This window comes from Corvus kubaryi, unplaced genomic scaffold, assembly GCF_017639235.1.
Source record: "Corvus kubaryi isolate FWS band 111438036 unplaced genomic scaffold, C.kubaryi_AGA036_p1.0 37391, whole genome shotgun sequence".
NCBI lineage: Eukaryota > Metazoa > Chordata > Aves > Passeriformes > Corvidae > Corvus > Corvus kubaryi.
The window spans coordinates 6,741,427-6,760,537 of NW_024581130.1; the positions used below are offsets into that span (position 1 = coordinate 6,741,427).

The window sequence follows — 19,111 nt, forward strand, 5'->3', positions numbered from 1 at the left end:
CCCAGTCCTGTGTGAAACCTGGCAGAATTTTCAGGAGCTACTTCCGTGGCAAACTTCTAAATCCTACCTTGGCTCAGCAACTGTTGAATACTCTCCCACAAGCCCTGAGATATGAGGCCCCATTCTTGTCTGATTGATAAACACCATCCCAGTGAATGCAGCTATTACCTCAGCAAAATATAGGCATGTTTTTTAATGGCCTGTGTCTCTCCAGTCCCCAAAGCTCTGAAGCAAGGACATGAGCCCTAATATTTCTGTTTGCCCCCCTGCTTTGGCCCAGGGGGCAGCAGGTTCAGTGGGTTTCCATTCCCCCTGAGCAGTGCTGAGTTTATGCAGCTGCAGCCCTGACTCTGCCTTTCAAAAGTGTGCCCTCCTTTACAGAAACACAATATAGAAGTCAAGTCCATTCCAGTACATCCTCTCTAGCTGCACACAATTGTGGCATTCCTTCCAAGTTTGTATTCATCAAGGCTGTGCCTGCCCAGGGGACTACAGCTGTAAGACATTGGAATAGATTCTGGGATGGTTTGTAAGACAACGTTAAAATCAATAGGCATAGCCCTAAGAAAGAGTGAGAGGACAGAAGTGGGACAAAAATAAAAACACCTGCTAGCTTGTTTGTGACTTTGAATCACAGTTTCCTAGTTATCAGTATTCAACATTTGTGAGTTGGTGCTCCAGTAACTGGATTGATGATTAGGGTCCACAACGGATAACCAAGCAACACTGGAATATGGAAGCCCTGGTTACTCAAGCACTCACCAAAGAAAAATTAAACCTAAGTTATTGCTTAGCTCAACACATGCTGATGCTGCTGACTCAAAAACAGCCTTGGGGATTTTTAAATGTTCTTAACAGCTTCCTCATTTGGCAAACTTTAAATCCGAAATGAACAAAACCTGTCTTTCACCTTACCTGGATGGGCAAGGTGTTGGCAGAAATGAGAGGCTGGCAGCAGGTTCACTGATCCCCAGCCCACTGCACTCTTATATGAAAGCAGAAGGAGGTCCAAACTGGTAATGCAATGCTTTGAAAGATATGTTGCTTTTTAAAAAACCCCGTTTCCCAGCCCTGAGTAGAATTCTGGGCTAAATAAACAAAAAGAAAGTATTTAAATACAAAAATATAAATAATCACTAACAACTGCTTAAAAATCATTTGTGGGGCACCAAAAATACACAGCTCCCCAGTACAGAAAGTATAGTGCAACTGAAAAAACACAACCTGATTTAAAATTGAAATGAGGGGGCTTAAAGAGAGTAAAGTAAGTAAAACACATGTAACAAATAGCAAGAGAAGCTGAATATAGAAGACAGGAATTATAAAAAATATGATGGGGGTGAACCAGGAAAAAAAAGACTGACAGAGGTATTTTTTTAGAAGTTAAATTAAGAGCAGAATGAGTCCTATTCATAGTATTGATCTGTTATCATATGGAAAAGTTAGATTATTCAGTAACAATGCAGAGAACAAAAAAAGAGATCAATAAATACTCCTACCCTACTGCTGAGAGAAAAGAAAGTAGTTGATGAAGTCTTCGGTAATGACATGTCTATTCTTGTAGTATCTCAGAGGAGTTAAATACCACCCACTAAAATCAGGCATTTTAAATCAGCAAGACTGGGTACCTTACACCGAAAATTTCTAACTTCCTTTAGTTTTGGGATTTTTTTCATAAGCTGCACACATAATTCCTCTGATTATGTTGATCTTCTGTATTTCTTGGTGCAATGGGTAAGACCTGGAGGAGAGGGAGAAACCCCATAGTCTGGCATTTTGTAAAGACTATGTAGAAGGGCATAATTATTTTATTACTATCTCATTATTGCTCACAGGTAACTACAGACTTGTGATAGGATCTCAGACCTGAACTAAATAATGAAGTGGCTAAAAAAGAACACGAGGAATAAAAGGAGGGAAATATAACTAGGAGCAACCAACATGGATTTATAGAAAATTCACCCCCATTGAACTGTGTTCCTCCTTTTCTCTGAGGAAATTGCACATACCATTGTTAAATAGAACAAAGCTGGTACAATATACTTGAGATCCTGGAAGGCAGTTTCCCTTCCATCATGTGGCACTATGATTAAAGAACTTGCTTGGCATAAAAATAAGATAGGAGTCATTAAACAGACTATAAATGACTTACCAGACTTCCAAAACACAACTGAGAAGGCTAGAAGTGATTGGGGTTTTTTATAGTATGTTTATACCGAGATCCTGGAGGGCGTTTGGCATCAGGATATTTTTAGTCAATAAGCTGGAATAAAACAGCAAATATTTTACAAAAGTCACCAAGTTCTGGGGAGGGGTGAATCCTGAAAAAGGGAACTGCTGATCTAGAGCACTCCTGATGGCTCAGAGGATTGGACAACCACAGCCTGGGTTTGCTTTAGCACAGGGAAGGGAAGGGAAGGTCAGTTCCTGCACTGCTGCGGGGAGACCAGCAGCAGCTCTGCTGTGGAGAACTTTGTCCCAGGAAGCAGTGACTTCCTGCAGGGCTCTGAGCCCAGGGTAGCTGAGGAGCTGCATATGAACTCCCACTCCACATCTTAGGGGTGACATATAGAGGCAAGGTGGATACACCTCAGTCCTGCCTGGTTTATCCTCCAACTTTCATGAAAGCCCTCTGCTGTTAAAAGCTCCCATTATGTGTTCTCCATGACCCCAATTCATCAAATTAGAAAAAGAGTGCTTGTTTCTGGTTCAGCTTACCTTAATGACGACCTGCTGGCTTGAATGAAGGTGAGAAGGGACCCCCCAGAAGTGCCTTCTTACCTTGTACTGATCGCATGAGATAGCGCATCTACACATGGGCTGCTGGTATGTAATTTAAAGGGCTCAAATCTGCTCATCTCCAGTCCACCTCCCAAAAATAATTTATGATTTGTGAGGTAGCCCAGAAAGCAGTGTCACAAGTGGTGAGGTGCTGCATCATCCTGAGGATTCTTATCCAGCAGGAGGGTGCCAGCAGCCTCCTGTTTGGTACCGCACCGTTTCAACTCCACTGGAGCACAAGCACCAGTCCTGGAGAGCTGCTGAAGAACCTACAAAGACTTCTGAACAACCACCCGCCGATCATGCACTTGAAGGAGATCCCCGAAAGTACAGAGACTCCTGCAAATTCTCTTAGGGCTATTTGGTGCTTACATGGTCATGCCTATCAAAAGCCACGTGACTGTCCTACAAGTGGATTTTAATTTAGCTGGAGACAGACACTTGCATGAACAGGTCTCCCTGATGCCAAAGACCAGTCACTGATGAATCTCAGATGTCAAAGGCTGGAACCACCTCATTATTGTGCAAACTAGTCCAGTGCTGTTGCACTGTTTGAATGTCAAAGCATGGAAAACACGGATGTCTTAGAAACATCTGTCCTGGGTAAACCAAAGTCTGCCAAAGAATTAAGGAAAGGTTCTTTGATTAAGGAAAGGATGCCTGAGCTTGTCTGGGCAGAAAGGTCTTATTCATGGAACAACAGAACAAAATAAACAATGTAGGGTTTCTCCTAGTGCAGGGAAGAGGGCAGGCTCAGGCTGAGACTTCTAGAGGTAGCATTTAATCTACAACACATCCCTGAGAGAGAAGATAGAGCTTCTATAGATTGCCATGAAAGGAGATCTGTGAAACTGCCAAGAGATCCTGATGATCCAGGCCCAACGCTCCCTTTTAGGCAAGGTATTTAACAGTGACAAAAGTCAAGATGGTTATAGGCAGACCTGGCATCCCTGACCCATGGAAACCACTGCCATAGGCTGGGCCTGAGCCCTGAAGGACTGCATTTATTTATCCAATGGGTTTCAACAGCTGTGTGTTTGCTACAGAGAGGGGAATGGGCTTTTTGGGAACGATTTTCATCCCGGCAGCAAAGTCCCCATGCAGCAGGGACCGAATGTTCTTAATGACTCATTAACTCAGCTGTTTTGCACAGCAATAAACCCTAGATAAGGAAATAGCCAAGAGCAGCCCAGATTACCAGAGGGGGGTAGAGTAGAACTCCCTGCTTCAGGTCCTGACAAAACCTTTCACTTTTACTCCTCACAACCAGATCTCCTTGGTGGCATAGGTCACCCACAGGCAGACTCAGTTCTGGTACCACTGGAAACAAAACCACGGAATGGGGCCGTGGCGTATTTCTGGCAAGAGCCATCAAGGCCAAAAGCTGTAAGGACTGGAGAAAGTCTCCTGGGGCCCCCTGTGTGAGCACAGCCGTCCTGGCCATGTGCTGGCTTGCAGTGATAACATTGTGTGCCGAGGTTGGCACACAGTCCAGGTGAAGTCACAAGAGGAAAAGCTTCCCACCCCGCACAGCCTCGGCGGTCACATCCACAGATCCTCACACGCCCCACCCAGCCAGCCCTGCTGCCCACAGGGACATGCTGCCCTGCCTGGCTTCCCTCTGCTGCCCTGGGGTAGGGCTGGCTCACAAGTGGCCATTGTGTTTCCTAGGAAGTTGTGTTACTGTTACAGCAAGGACCTGGCCATGCTGGCTGCGTGCAAAGGCTCAGAGCCTCTGCTGGCACCTCTTGATGCTCTCCCAACCTCCACCTGCATTAGCACCCATCCTTCTCCTGGTCTCAGACCTCATTTCTAATGGTACACTGCACCTCTGATCCTGCCACGGGCACAGACTTGGCCTCTGACGAAGTTTAAGTCTGCAGAGAATAAGGTAAGAAATGAAGCAAAACCCTGGCATCATGGGAATACAGCTTTTCCACAAAAAAAACCCCAAACTATAAGATGTTCACTGAGGTAGCAGAAGGAAAAACTCATTCTAGTTTGGCTCAGAAATACAAGATAGTAACTGTTCACGGTTTAAGTTTGAAATGGATGACAGAGCCATAGATGATGGTATGTAAAAGGAATGCCTTGATTTGGCCAGAGGAGAATTAAAGCCACATTGATAGATGACAATTAGTACCTCATCACTGACCACCTCAGTGGGCACCAATGAGCCTCATTTACTTTGGAATATCACTTCAACATAATCCAATAAAAAGGTGAACCAAACACTGGTGTTTGCACAGGGCAGGGTGAAAAGGAGCAATGCCTGGGCTGCGAGGGGGTGCCTTTTGCTCTTGCCCTGAGGTCCCAGTGCTCGACCCCAGAGCTGCCAACAGCTGTGAGCCAACATCTGACTAATGCCAGAAAGAAGTGGCACGGTCATCCAGACCCACATCTTCATAAACTTGCATCAGAAAACTTGGCAGAAATCCTTCACATCTCTACAAGGGTCCACTTTCTGACAAGAATCCAGGCACAACTTAAAAGTGTCCTGGGAAGGATCCTCCAAAAGCCTGAGTTTTTCTGGTGGTTAATTACAGGTGATGTTAAAAAATAGTGCTTTTCCTCATATCATTTTTTGGGGTCTTTTTAATTCAGTCTCATATTCCTGTTTTTGGATCTTAGTGCCCCTCAGTCTGCTAGACTATAGAGAGTTTGTTCTCCTTGTAAGTATATCTAAACACTGAAAAAAGTTAGCCTTCATCTTTCCCTTTTCCCTCTCACTCTTCAACCTCTTTTACTGGAAGGCAAACTTCCAGTTCCTTAACACCCTCAGGCATTGTCCCTGAAACCTCTTCCATCCAGGAATCACGGACAAAAGCACTAAACAGAGTACATGGGAAGTGACCGCGTTAGTGCTAAATGGCACACACACACTCAACCCTTCCTAGAACAATTCAGTTTATTTACTGAAATCTACATGAGTTCCCCCAGCTACAGCATCCTCCTGGAATTCTGTAGTCAGCCAGTGAGCAGCCCCCACTCCTTCCTGAGACAAACTTGCCAACTGATAAATGCAGCCTGTATTCCTTATTCTTTCACATGTGACTTACAGCAGCTAATGTTATGCTTGGCCCCATCTTTCTGAATCATCCAGACTATTGCAGTAATGGTTTTTTTTGGTTTGTGGTTGGGGTTTTTTGTTTTGCAGATCACTGATTTTTGAGTCATTCCTACTGATCAGTTACTATCTTGCTGTCTTGCTCAATAGTATTCAGCCACAAATGACCAACTTTCCAATGTTTACTCCTCCTTGTAACTACACATCTCCACCCATGTGGAGGACTGATGGGTTTCCCGTAAAGTCCTAACATCTGCATTGCCAAAAAACAGCAACAACAAACCTCTCTAGAAGCACTGTAGCAGCACCATCTCTTCCTGGCTCAGCCCACCTCATGTAATTTGATTGTAAGAGCTTTAAGTAAAGTCAACATTTAGTAAGTGTCTCTGTAGAGCCTAGCACAAACAGGCCCCTAATGAAGAAAGTCTTTCCCTCTCTGGCTGGGACAAAAACAAGCTTAAGCACACTCTCAGCTCCATCCTGTGTCAGAAAAGCCAGTCTCAATGCACACTGAAATACAGGATTTCCACAACACTGGGCACCAGGAAGATGCATGGCCTGCAATAAGGGAAGTGAGACAGGAGGTTAGGCAGTCACAGTTTTCTTTATATTGTTGTAAACTCAAACCTCTTCTCACATCATCTTTTCAGTTGTTAAATACACAAATATGGGATTGCATTCCCATGCCTGGTTGCCTCAGGGGCAGTATACAAATTATAAATAAGCAAATATATGGATTCCTTGATTTCCAAGGGATTTTTTAAGATCGGCTGCTTAACCCCTAACTACACCAACACTGGCTGGCTAATGAATAAGGTGAGGCAACACCCTTGGCTGGTAAGATTCACAAAGAAAAAAGGAATTTCATCCCAGAGAGGAAAAGGGCTCATGGATCTGGCGTTTTACAATGCAGATTTCCCATCTGGGATACAGTCACGTAGTCTGTGCTTACAGGAATATCTGAACTTTCACATTTTACTGTACTAAAAGGTATGAAATCCAATGGCTTTGCTCAGTGTAAACAAAGGGTCCAGGTGAAACAGGTCCTACCAGGACAGGCACTTTCCCCACACTGTCATAGCTGATGAATGTGAGAACAACCTACCTCCTAGAAGATTTTAGTTTAGCTATAAGGGACACTTCTGTTCCTGCATCACCCAAGTGGTTTGCATTTTAGTAACCTTCACTTCAGTCTCCTGAGTAGGACCAGGCAAAACAGAGCAATATCTTACAAATAATCCCAAAGCACCAACGCCCTGCATACTCTGCACCCCAAGGAATGGCTGTGGCCTGTGGTGACAGACCCATGGAGATTTTTAATGCAAAGAGCCTACATGCCAAGAACAGCTTCAGAGACTTAAGCTGCAGTACCACTGTCTTCCAGCTAGCAAGAGGGGTGAGGATAAACACAGCATCCACGACTGCTGCATGTGGCACTTGCCCTGTGATCCACAAAGTAAAATACCAAATGCATTCCCTTGCTCATATCAACCTTCACATTACTTTGGGGAATTCAGGCTTACTCAGAAATCCGATACAGCGGAGCCAGACCACACTAGAGCCACAGCACCTCCCCCCAGATGAATCCAGGATAGTTATATAGGTGATAAATTCTACTCTCATTGAGAGAGCAGCAGGGCTTGGGGACCCATCATTTGTGTACTTGCCCCCACAGAGGCCCTTAGCCTAGCTAGCTGAAAAAATACAGTGTTTATGGAGTGTATTTAACAGCTGAGCCACTTCTCTATTGTACAAAACAATGCTAATAGTTCTCCCACCTTTGCCTAATTATTTTCTTCCTCTTTCCTGCTTTCTTTTTGTTTTGATTCCTTCCCCTGTCTCTGTCTGCTTCAGCTCGATGGGACTTGATTTCTTCTTTGCCCCATGACTCTGCGTTCAATACCATCTTCTCGGATGTTCTACACCAGTAGCACTGGGCACCTCTGTCCCCCTGAACTGATGGGCTTCATACTCCCCACAAAAGCATATCCCAGTAGTATTAGACGTGTTCAGAACAGCAGACAACTCCTGATTACTGTTAGATCCTTATTGTTTCATACAGGAAGAGCCTGTTTACAGCCTGGAGCTTGCAAGGAATTTGAAATGCCTTCTCCTTCCACTTGGAGGTCAAGCAGCTGAAGAGAGCAGGAATCCTGCCTCCTCTCACAAATATCTTGGCATTCCAGATATCAGCCTTACCTTTAGATCCTACAGCCCAGCAAATGTGCTATCATATATCCCAGTGTTTACCCAGCCTATGCAATCTGATAGGCCACCTATACTGAAGGGGGTGATTTACATCTAAGAAGGGATGGGAGGTGACCTTCCACACAGCCATGATATATTTTTGGAAGGGCAAGGCAAAGTCAGAAGGTCTTACTAAACTCTTTGATCATTTAAGCTTCTGGTTACCAAATAACCACCAGTATCCTTTCCATAAATGCATTTATTCTTGGCTGCACAAATTCCCATCCCCATTTCTGCAACATTAGTGTCTACTCCTAAGCTACATCTTTCCTCACAGCTACCCCATCATCCCCCAGCAGCTCCAATAACCCATTCCCCAGATGCTGTCCTTTTCCTGGCTGAAAGCATACCATGCATCATGCTTGCTGCACCCTTCTCTCACCTTCTACAACATCCCAATCACTCGACATGAGCAGCCAGTAGGACACACTTTGAGAACTGCCACTTCTAAGACCTCCACACAAAAAGCAAGAGAATCTACTTAATTCATGGATTTCTCATAGCTTCTCTCATTCCCCTGACAGTTGTACAGCTGTTACACTCACATCTGCTGCTGCTAACTAGACTCGTTTTTAGCAAAGCACAGCAGGAGCTAAAGAAACCTAATTCTGGTAACATTATAATACCAGAAGTACTCCCCCACTTTCATTAACTTCATGCTCTGCTTTTTATTTTCTCTATTTCCCTTTTTCTTCTCCCCCTCCCTTTTTTGCTGGCATGGTGAACTGTTTCACCAGGTCAGCAGCAAACAGGAGCAGCTCAGCTGATAGCTCACATCCCTTCACTGCTGCACAAAGACTGGAGGTGGTTGGCACTAGGTGCCTCAGAAGAGCACCAGAAAATACCAGCACCCTTAGGGGATGCCACATCAGATATCCATGGAAAAACAGTGGCTGAGGGTATGACTTCATAAGGACATGGATATCTCACACCGATCTGTAGCACGTGTATCCATCTGAAAATGGGACTCTCCACCTCGCTGTCTTTCCTGGTCTATGTACAAAATGCAGTGGGGTTTTCATAAAGCACTCCAGGAAAAAAAAAAAAAAATTATAGTAAGTCAGGCTGGTGGTGGTGATGTGGCCCAGTAGGTCACTAATTAGGACATTTCACTAGAACATGGGGAAAAAAGAAGAAAAAAATGAAGTTCAACGCTTTCTCCATTTGACCTCACATGTCTTGGACAGAAGGCTCTACCCTTCAGGTTGGAGCACATTCTGAATGAAATTCACTCAGATCTGACAAGGAAGCTGTTTAAAATTTCAGAGAAAATCCTGTATGAGATCTAGCCCAGACAGAGGGAGAGGCAGAGGGATCCCAGTGGACTGAAGCAAGAACTAGATACCATCCTCAGGCTGTTACAAAATACAGACTTTAAGGATATTATTGACAGAGACTAGAGACTTCGAGGGCAAGGTGGCACCAGCAGCATTGGAAATCTAAGTACTGCTCTCTCAAAGGACTAGCAGTAGGTGCCAGGTGGCACACAAAGACCTTAGTATTACCTTTGCTAACTCCTAGGTGGGCAGACAATCAGTATTCATGTCAAGGGGAATTACTTATTCACTGTTTTCAAGGTGTTGTGGTCTCAATCCTGCCTAGTATGAGCAGAGTCCAAAAAAAATTCAAAAAGACCAACAATGTTGAAGTTCACTATAATAAATTTTGAAAGCTTGGAAAAGAGGCATAAAGGAGCTTTTCAAACAGCCAGTGTAGACAAAAAGTCAGGTTTCAGAGGAAAAAAATGGTGAGATTTTATGGGTTCATATGCAAGACAGAGCTTAGAAACAGTAAAAGGTGTGGGAATCTGAATGTCACTGTCAGGGAGAAGAGCAAAAGTTCTGGGGGTGATGAAGCATGGTGGTCTTGGGAAAAGGCCCAGGTTTCCCACACAGAGTTCCAGATGTTGGCGGGGGATGATAGAAGACTGGAGAAATGGTGAGACACTGAAACAAGGAGACATTAGTACAAGATGTTGGGCAGAAACAGAAGAAAGCAGAAGAGAAGAATAGTTCAAAAGCACGGAAAAGATCAAAGTTGGTGGGAGAAAAAATAAGAGACTCCTAAAGGTGACTGGGGCAACACTAGATCTTCCTGTGAGAAAAGCTTTGGGACTATGATTTGGAAAATAAACTTTGAGGTATCTCAGCAAGTATTGGAGAACAAGAACTTGGCAAAGTTCCCGTGAATACAGGGAATATGGAAAGGAGCTTCTTCCATTCTGCTAGTCTGCAGCATGTGGAAGTGGTTACAGGGATGATTCCAAGAGTAGTGCTATATAAGAGACCTGGGATAATAGCATTCAATGAATAACATAGCACAGAGTAGAGCTGTAGCCAAAGAAGAAAAAAAATATGCTGAGAGCTGCTTAAGCCTATTTTCTGAATAGGATGTAACAGTAAAACAGCAAGTCAAATTGAAACCTTTCATTGATTTCACGGCAAGTTTCTGTTGTTAATGATAATTCCTTCCTCTAAAGGAAAGTTTGTTTCACTTTTAATCATTTAGAATATTTGGACCAGTAAAGGTGAAGTCAAAACTTCAGTCATGAAAAAAAGTGAAGGACTTTGACCCCAGCTTCTGTGGTAAAAACTTTAGAAATTTTTCTCCAGCAAGGAACTCTGACATCATGAATTTTTCTCTCCAATTCAAGAAGAAGGACACTAACTTTAAGGCCCTTTTAAAATAAATTGAAAAAAAATAAAATAAAGGAAAAGAAAAATAAAGCATTCTTAAACATCTAAATTTCACACTCAGAGGAAAATTCTTCTTTCCAGCCAGCCAGGTTTCATTGTTCTCCTGCAGTGGCAAGATACTGTACACCAGTTACAGGTTTCAAAAATTACATACCTGATCAGTAGATGCTCAGGGTTTTATACTCAGGGCCCCTTAGTTCAAACCCATCAAGAGAACTCTCCCATGTGTATTCCTGCAAGTTGCTCACCTGTAAAAAAAAAAAAATTAATTAAAACTACCTTTAAAAGTTGCTGCGGGCCCAAAGATAGGCCTACCCCAGAGGTAAGGTAGCAATAACATTTTGGAAAATAATACCCTTTTTTAGTGATAATTAAAGTTTCTACCAGAACTACTTAGGTGCTTAATGCCCCGAGAGAAAAATGTTATTACTGGGAAAGAAGGGAAAAAAAAGACTAAAAAAACAAACAAAAACAAACAAACAAAAAACCCCTGGGCATTCTTTCCCTACTCTATTGTTTATAGCTCTGAGAGCTAACACCCTGCAATCACTTCACATGGCTTACGCTTCCAGCTCTGCTGGGTATGGGGAAGTCACAGCGAGCCCAACTTCTGCAAACCCAAATTCTAACCTAAGATTCACGTGCTGCCGTGCCAGTCCCCTCGGATACACCTTGGAGGTCATCCCGCCCTCGCCTTGTCCCAGGTTAGGATGTTCCTTTGTTACCTTGCTCTGCCCTGGAGCCCCGGGCTGGTCGCTGGCAGTTCAGGCTCCCATGCTCTGCAAGGTTTCTGCAGGGCTGCTCAGCAGATCGCCCCGGCCATGGCATTTTATCAGCGCCGCGCGAGGTGAGCGCAGACGCGATAAGGAAGCGCTAAAAGTCAACGAGGTGCCACTGACAAGGACTGAAGCCGGGCTCACGCTTCCCCACGGGCCTCGTGTGTGGTGACACTGAGCAGCCCAGGCTCCTTCTCACCAGCTGCTGCCTTGGAAGGAGGCACCTTTCACCCTCTCCTCTCGGTACACAGCCTCCTGTCCATCCATCCATCCATCTCATCTCCACTGGAAGCTGTCACAGCACCAGCCCTGCAGGGAACAAATTTTTTCTTACAAAACGCCCACGGGTTCCTTAGTGAGCATTTAAGAGATTTTTCATTGCTCAAACACGCTGATGGACCTGTACCCTGGTTGCTTCATGCCTGCCCACCATTCCCTCCCCGAGAGGGAAGATCTGCTGCCTGGAGTGACTTGCTTTCCCAGGCAAGCACTCACACATGCCTGGAGCAGAGCCCCCAGCAGCATGCCTAGCATACACCCCACAGAGATTAGCCCCCTGCTTAGGCAAGCCCCAAGGCCTGGGAAACCTGATGTGACTAACAGCTTGATTAGGACTTAAGTCTTTTTCCACCAGATTTTCAGGGGAAGGTGAAGAAGAGCATAAGAAATTTATTTCTGTTGTGCAGCCCCTGAGCTGAGTCCCACACAAGAAGAGGAGGCTTAACCGTATCACACAGGGCAATAAATGTTGTTAGAGCAAAAACATCCTGCATCCATCCTTGCCATGATGACCATTAACTCCATATGGCAACAGCAGAGACAGCCTAACTGGCCACAGACTGATCAGAGTGTTTCAAAACAACCTGAAATTTGGGAATTTGGACCCACACATGTACCAAGGATGCCCCCACTGCCTGGGCTACCACAGCTGAGGCCCAGTAGCTCAAGCAACACTGCTCTAGAGAGCAACCAACTCACCACAGCACTGCCACCAGGCTCTGACCCACAGCAAACACCCACAACCTCTGCAATGAGCTAAAGGACTCCCTTATATTACCATGAACCAGGTGTGCTTGGCTTAGCTGCTCCCTTTCCCAGCTGGTGCCAATGAAGCCCTGATGAGCAGCCTCAGCACACACACCCAGGTCTGAAATGTTCAGTTCACCTCCAGGGAGTCCCCACCTGAGCAAGGCTGAGCTGCACTGAGTGTTTAACCAGCCCAACTGTGTGATCCTCTGGCACCCTGAATTTACATTCATAGAGAGAAGAGAGAGTCACTTTTTCTTGGTGTGTGCTTGCTGGAAAAAACCTCCTGAGATACCCATGCTTTCTGTTTCCTAGTTTTCATAAAGACACCATGGGCAAAAAGAGCCTCTCCCTACTCCCTGAGATCCAATACAAAAACACATCTCACCAATGCACCTCACAGGCAGCAGCAGCACAGGCAGATCCTCCTGCTCACTCTGGGGACAGCAGGCATGTAGGGTTTAGGGGTGAGAGCTTGGTGCTGGGCCAGACCAGCCCTCCCCATGCCATACTATGCTTGTGTTGGCAAGCACCACTTCCCGTGCTGTGAAAAACATATCCAAGGCTCACAGGAGACCTAAACACTCAGGGATATCACTAAAGGGAGATGTTTCTTTCCCAGAAGAAACACATTTCCTATATGGGAACTCTGTCACACACTTACATGTGGATGCTGACCTGTTTATATTTGCACAGGGGAAGAGGCTGTGACAGTATCTGTAATGTGAATTGCTGTAAGGATATCTGTAAGCAACAATCAGGGACTACATGCAGGAAAGGCCTTGCTCAAATATCTTGTAGATGCTATTTCAGCTTAATTTGAAATTATTTCTCCATTGTCTGTAATTTCTATTTCTCCCTCCACCCACACCCCTCTCTCTGGCTCCTGACAGGCATCCTTAGCTCCTGATTCCTCTGTGCCATCAGTCTTCAGGCATTTTAGGCGAGACCCTAGCAAGCTCCTCACGGACCCCATGGATAGTGGCTGAAGGTCTGCTCCCAGCCCCAGACAGGAGCAGCAAGTTCACCAGTCTGGCAGGCTTCCCCCAGCATTTTCACAAGCACTTGCTTACCTTGTTTGAGCTTCAGAGAGTTCAGTTTGGGGTGAAGGGTAGGTCAGCTCTTATCTCATAGCTACACGCGCAAATGTAACCCTTACCAGTTCCCTTTGCAGCTCTAACAGTTCCTGCCCAGCGGCACAGCCAGGACCACGCTCTCCCCCTCTGCTGAGGCCTTTCAGCAGGAAGCAAGCAGGGCCAAAGAGCCATAAAGATGTCCTAGGGACCCCCCAGCCCTGAGGAAAACCCTGAAGGTCTCTGAGCTTTCTCCTCTGCAGCCTTTGGTGCAGGTGAAGGAGCAGAGCCACAGTTCCCCCTGTCCCAGTCCAGGCTGGCGAGAGGAGCCCTGGGGTGATGCTCTGGGATGACAGGAGCAGGATGAAACCCCCAAAGAGGATCCTGAAAATCCCTGAGAGATTCAGCGATTTCAAAAAGCTTCGCCGGCCCCCTTCTCCTTCTGGAAAAAGTTTTTAGTGCAGCTGAGGTGGGTTCAAGAGTTTGAGCCACTGGATCTTGCAGTTTGTTTAAGCAAAGATCACTTCTGTCAATTTTCCAAATGTCTGTTCACACACAGACTGTCTTAGCATCCTGCCAGGGCTCCAAACATTCATCTATGGAGAAATTTTCTGGAAACCTGTGCCTGCATTTAAGACCAATCTCATAAATATGAGCCCACATGGAAATGTGGGTGTGAAAGCGTGCATTCTCTAAAGCCTTGCAGATGTGTGTGATTTAGGGTGCCCTGCTCAGACCACAGCCACCTTGTGCTGACCATAGCACAATCACACTCAGCTCCAAGTCCAAACTAGCAAATCGTATCCATATCCCTCACTGCTGGAGGCCACCACCGGACAAAGACAGCAAAACTGAGTGGGGGTGGTGTGGGAAGGAACGGTGGAGCAGGCAGAGACACTTGGTCCCATGTGTTTTCTTTCCTTAAAGATAAAAATTTACCCTAGTCAAATGAGAAATCAGGAACAATGTAGGAATTTTAAAGAAGCCCGAGCTGCCACCTGACTCAGCGTCTAGGCAGGATATCGATTAGCGAGGCCATTCTTTACTACTCTGCTATTGTTCAAGACCGGCCTCCCTCATGACAGCAACAGGCGTGGGAACACAGCAGCTTTGGTGTTAAAAAGTGCTTTTATCACTGAGCTGAGGAGAGGGGTCTCTGGGAACCAGAGATGGTTGTGTCTGATAGCCAAGGGAATGCATTCAAAACAAGAACCTTATTCTGGGATCTCTGAGGTCCTGAGGCACACCAACACCATGCGGCACATCCCCCATCCACCATTTCCACCGAACTGTATCCAGGTTCTGGTGAGTTCAGAGAGGTGCAGGAAGAAAACACCTCTGCCTGCTAAAAATTCTCAGCTTTCTCCGTGAGCTCCAGGAGCTGCCATGATGGCTGCTCCTACCAGACCTTGTTTTTAAACAAGCCAGGTGGGGTTCTGTAACTCATGTGGCACAGCACAGAGAACAGGCCCCCCACCAATGTCCTTATCCCTCCTCCTGAGCAGGTTTTTTGCCAGTTGTTTGCAGGTTTGTTTTGCAGGATGGGCTCCAGCCTGCACTAGCTACCACAATGATGTCAGTAGGTGAGGGCGTCTCCTCCTTGCTCAATAGACCAAACGACTGTAGGGTGTTACGCATCACTGCCACTTCAATTACCCGGGTGCCTGCAGCCGACCAACAAGCCAACACAAGTCCCTACCAAGTGAACTGACAGACACTGACACAGCTTCCTGGTAGCTCCAGGCAGGAATAAAGAAAATCTTCAGTTTCCTGGTAATTCTCAGTGCATTAAAAAGCAACACGCTTCAGTACGTGGACACTTCTGATTTGGCTGAACAGAGGACAAACAGTGACCAAGAACCTGGTTTTCAGCCAGCCAAAATATTTCTGGCCATCCATGGAGCCGTACAGTTGGCTCCTGATTTTATATTCTTTGTAGGTTTGTTCTTCATTTGCAAAAAAATCTCATCTGTAACCACCTCATATATACACATGGTGGTCTTTATTTTCACCTACCCTGAAGATAAAATTAAAAAATGGAAGTCCTTCAGGTGCTGACTGGACAAACATCAATATATGAATTCACTTCAAAGACACCCCAAATGAAAGAGCAGAGTGCACTAGGGAGTGGATCTCCAGACACAGCACGTGTTCTCTGTAGACACCAGATATTTATTCCAGCATCTAGAAATGCTCTGTAGCATTGATTCCTGTGTCTGTGTAAGAATGCACAGTTTGGTAATAGTGTGACTGCACCAACTTTTTTCTGCAGGCTTTCACGCTCCACTTTCATTCTTTCCACGAATTTTTCACCTTCCCAAAGTTGAAAAGCAGTCAAGAATCAGCCAAGATTCTCCTCCTCCAATCTGTGACAAGTGGACAACCAAGCTAAACTTAGATGCTTAATAGCTGTTGGCTTCCCTTCTACAAAAAGCGACGTTAGTGCACAAATACTGTTTTTCAAAGATGATGGACATGTTGTCTCAGGACTGACTGCCTCCCTGCCAGCTTGTACTCAGTGCCTGGCACAGAGAAAGCCACGCACAGACTGGGAATTCTGAGGCTCCGAGCTTGGCTCACTGTGCCCATGGAGACACCACAGACACAAAAGGCTGGAGCCATTTGGCTCTGCAAAAATCAACCCTACTGACCTGCACATAAGTCCAGAGCTACACCAAGTAGCTACTGCATCAGCTCATCAGTTTAGCAAAGGTGTTGATTATGTCCTTATTCACTTACTTGGGCAGCCAGAAGTTGAGGAATCCGTCACCTTATCCACTACCAAAAAAGCAGTCCAATAAATGCAGCAGGTTGCAATTTAGGGGATTTAATTTTCCCTCTCTCCCTGAGCTCAGTGGTGTGGTCATACTTTCATTGTTTACTTTGTGACCTTCCTCTTCCAAACCTAGTGTTCTCTCAGACAGTGAAGGTCCATCTAAAACTCACAAACTAATAGGACCAAGGCACAGGTTCCAGTCTGATCCCACTATCATCAGTACTGTTGAACAGTCAGCATGCTCCCTGACAATTTATTCACAGGCCAGTGATGCTCTCCCAGGATGATTCAGGAGGGATAACAGCTCCCACAAGACAGCATGGACAAAAGCACCCTGCTTGGGGTCTGAGGGAGGAAGGGAGGCAGAGGAGAGCCAAATGGACATGAGCTGTGCCATGTCATTTGTTCTCAAGGTGAGCAAAGCAGTCTCTCATCAATATTAAGACATCGCCTTTCACCTCCAGCAACAAGCCCCATGTCTGGGAAATCTGGCCTCTCTTGTCATGGAGCTGCTCACAGGAATGCTTCCTAAAACCTTTTCTGAGAGGAGTTAAGGTCACCCAGTGGCCTGGAGTACTTGAAGATCATTACACTTCCTCTGCCAGTGCAGCAGCTCATATTCCTCCAGGAGTTTCAGCTGCTACCACACTGCTTCAACTCCTGACCATTTTAGATTACTCCATCACAGGAGTCCAGGCTACAGCCCCCACAGGACTCGTGCCATGGTGTCTCAGAGCAGGAGAGATGGCTCTTCAGGACAGCCTCAGAAATCCCCTGGCACACGAAAAGAAAGATGTCAATCTATGAGGCACTTCAATAATTGTTCCCTAAATGGAACAGGAACTCGGAGGCAAGAATAGTCCCTGTGAAACCTGGGGACAAAGCATCCTCTGCCAAAGGAGTCTCAATCACAGAACAATGTTCCAGGGAAAGCAAACAAATCAGAATGCCTGTATCCATTTTTCAGGACTCCTTCTTACTGAGAAAAGCCGGCCATGAAAAAAAGTGGATACACTTACTCCTAACCAGGAAAACCCAAGCAACCAAAACAAAAAAAAAGCCACTCTGACAGATCTGCACCTAGAAAAGTAAATAAAATGTGTGTTAAAACATAGAAGAAACCTTCTCAATGAGCAATTTAACCCCCCAAATTAGGAATGTTATTGATGCCATGGGACATACATGCCCATGTATAACATCACTTACCAGATACATACACAGGTAGGTAGATATATTTGTACTAGTGATGATTTTGGTCATGTTCTTGTCCCTTTTCAGGGTCACTACCATATATTTTAAACAGCATCTGTGCTACAATATGCTTCGGGATATGTTCCTTTATTATTTTTTTCTGTGTTAGACTGGCAAACTACTTCATTAATTTCCTTCTTTTTACTTATTCATGATCTGTAACAAAGCTTCCTTCTCAAACCAAGGCCACTTGGCCCCCTTAACAGCCTGATATAAGGATTTTTTGAAAAATAACATAAATAATTTCTCAGTTTACTACTTTTCTCGCAATGCTGAATAAATTCTGTACATTGATAAGATTTACCTGTATAGAAGATGCTGCATTGACCTCGACCTGCTGCAGACCATCTGCTCCCAATAATTTATAATCACAGCAAAATTCAGGTGGGAAGGGACATCAAGAGACTTGAACTTCTTGCTATTTCATTTTATCAGCTGAGACCAGCCTTCCTTTTTGACACCAGTTCTTCCAGCAGTCCATCTTTATTACCAGACAGACTAGGAGTCTAACCTGGATGGTGGCAAAGCTGAGGAGGGGTACAGCTCAGAGGACAAACTGTTTTCAGACAGAGCTGCTTGGAGGCTGCTCTGTGTAATACAAGAAGCCTCAAACAGGTCCAGAACTCTGACAGCTTTAAGATGACTTCAGGTACAGAAGTGATGGGTCTTCTCTGCTGGGTCTCCATTTTCCTTCACTGCACCTCACAACCCAGTCCAGAATGAATTTCTGTGTATCACCCACACTGACTATGTCACCATAGTCACCAGAGTTCTGCTCCAACAACTGGAAATGCTGCAGGGCATTTCTGACCATCACCAGCTGGGTTCAGCCACTTGGACAGGAGGTAAGAGCAGAAGGCTAAAGGAAGCAGAAGGCCCAGAAATTTCCATCTTTGGAGCACTCCGACCATTGCCAAGGCCAGATAATATTAATGTTGGCATCACATTAAGTTTCTTCATCTCCATCTTCTTTTTTTTCATATCTGAACCATCTCACAGCTTTGTTGTGCTTGGAAACAAAATGTGAGCTCCCATGCAGGTCAGCACAGAGCAGATTGCCTGCACAAAGCAGGCCAGATACCAGTCCACAGATCACCACTCAGCTCTGCATGGATTCCTCTAAGCCTGGTCTATTTGCTTACACAGCTGCGGGCTCCTAGTTCACATCACTTTGGTAGCTGAAAGATAATTTTGTGCCATTCCTGTGATGGAGTTTTCACATGGGTCCACTTTTCAGGGTGGAGAATAATACTTTTTAACTATATGAAGTGGTTTATCAAAATATCTTTTTTAATGCAAGAGTGATCAGAGTTCTGAGAGGAGAAAGAAATGGAAAGGATTGGTCAGGTGGAAGGTAAAGTTGTGTGACCTGGATTAGAAAGAATTTGACTGGAAGACTGGCTTGGTTTTGTTCAGAC

At 45.2% G+C, this 19,111-nt stretch overlaps 1 protein-coding gene across 2 annotated transcripts in view; it reads right to left on the reverse strand.

Annotated features, from left to right (window-relative positions):
• Nucleotides 1–19,111, reverse strand: part of GJA8 (gap junction protein alpha 8) — a 39,488-nt gene that overhangs the window by 15,674 nt on the left and 4,703 nt on the right. For both annotated transcript variants that reach the window (XM_042038036.1, XM_042038033.1), the window contains exons 3-4: nt 11,517–11,876; nt 10,946–11,039 (exon numbers count right to left, since the gene is read on the reverse strand). The gene's annotated coding sequence lies outside the window, so the exon portion shown is untranslated. The remainder of the gene's footprint in view (nt 1–10,945; nt 11,040–11,516; nt 11,877–19,111) is intronic.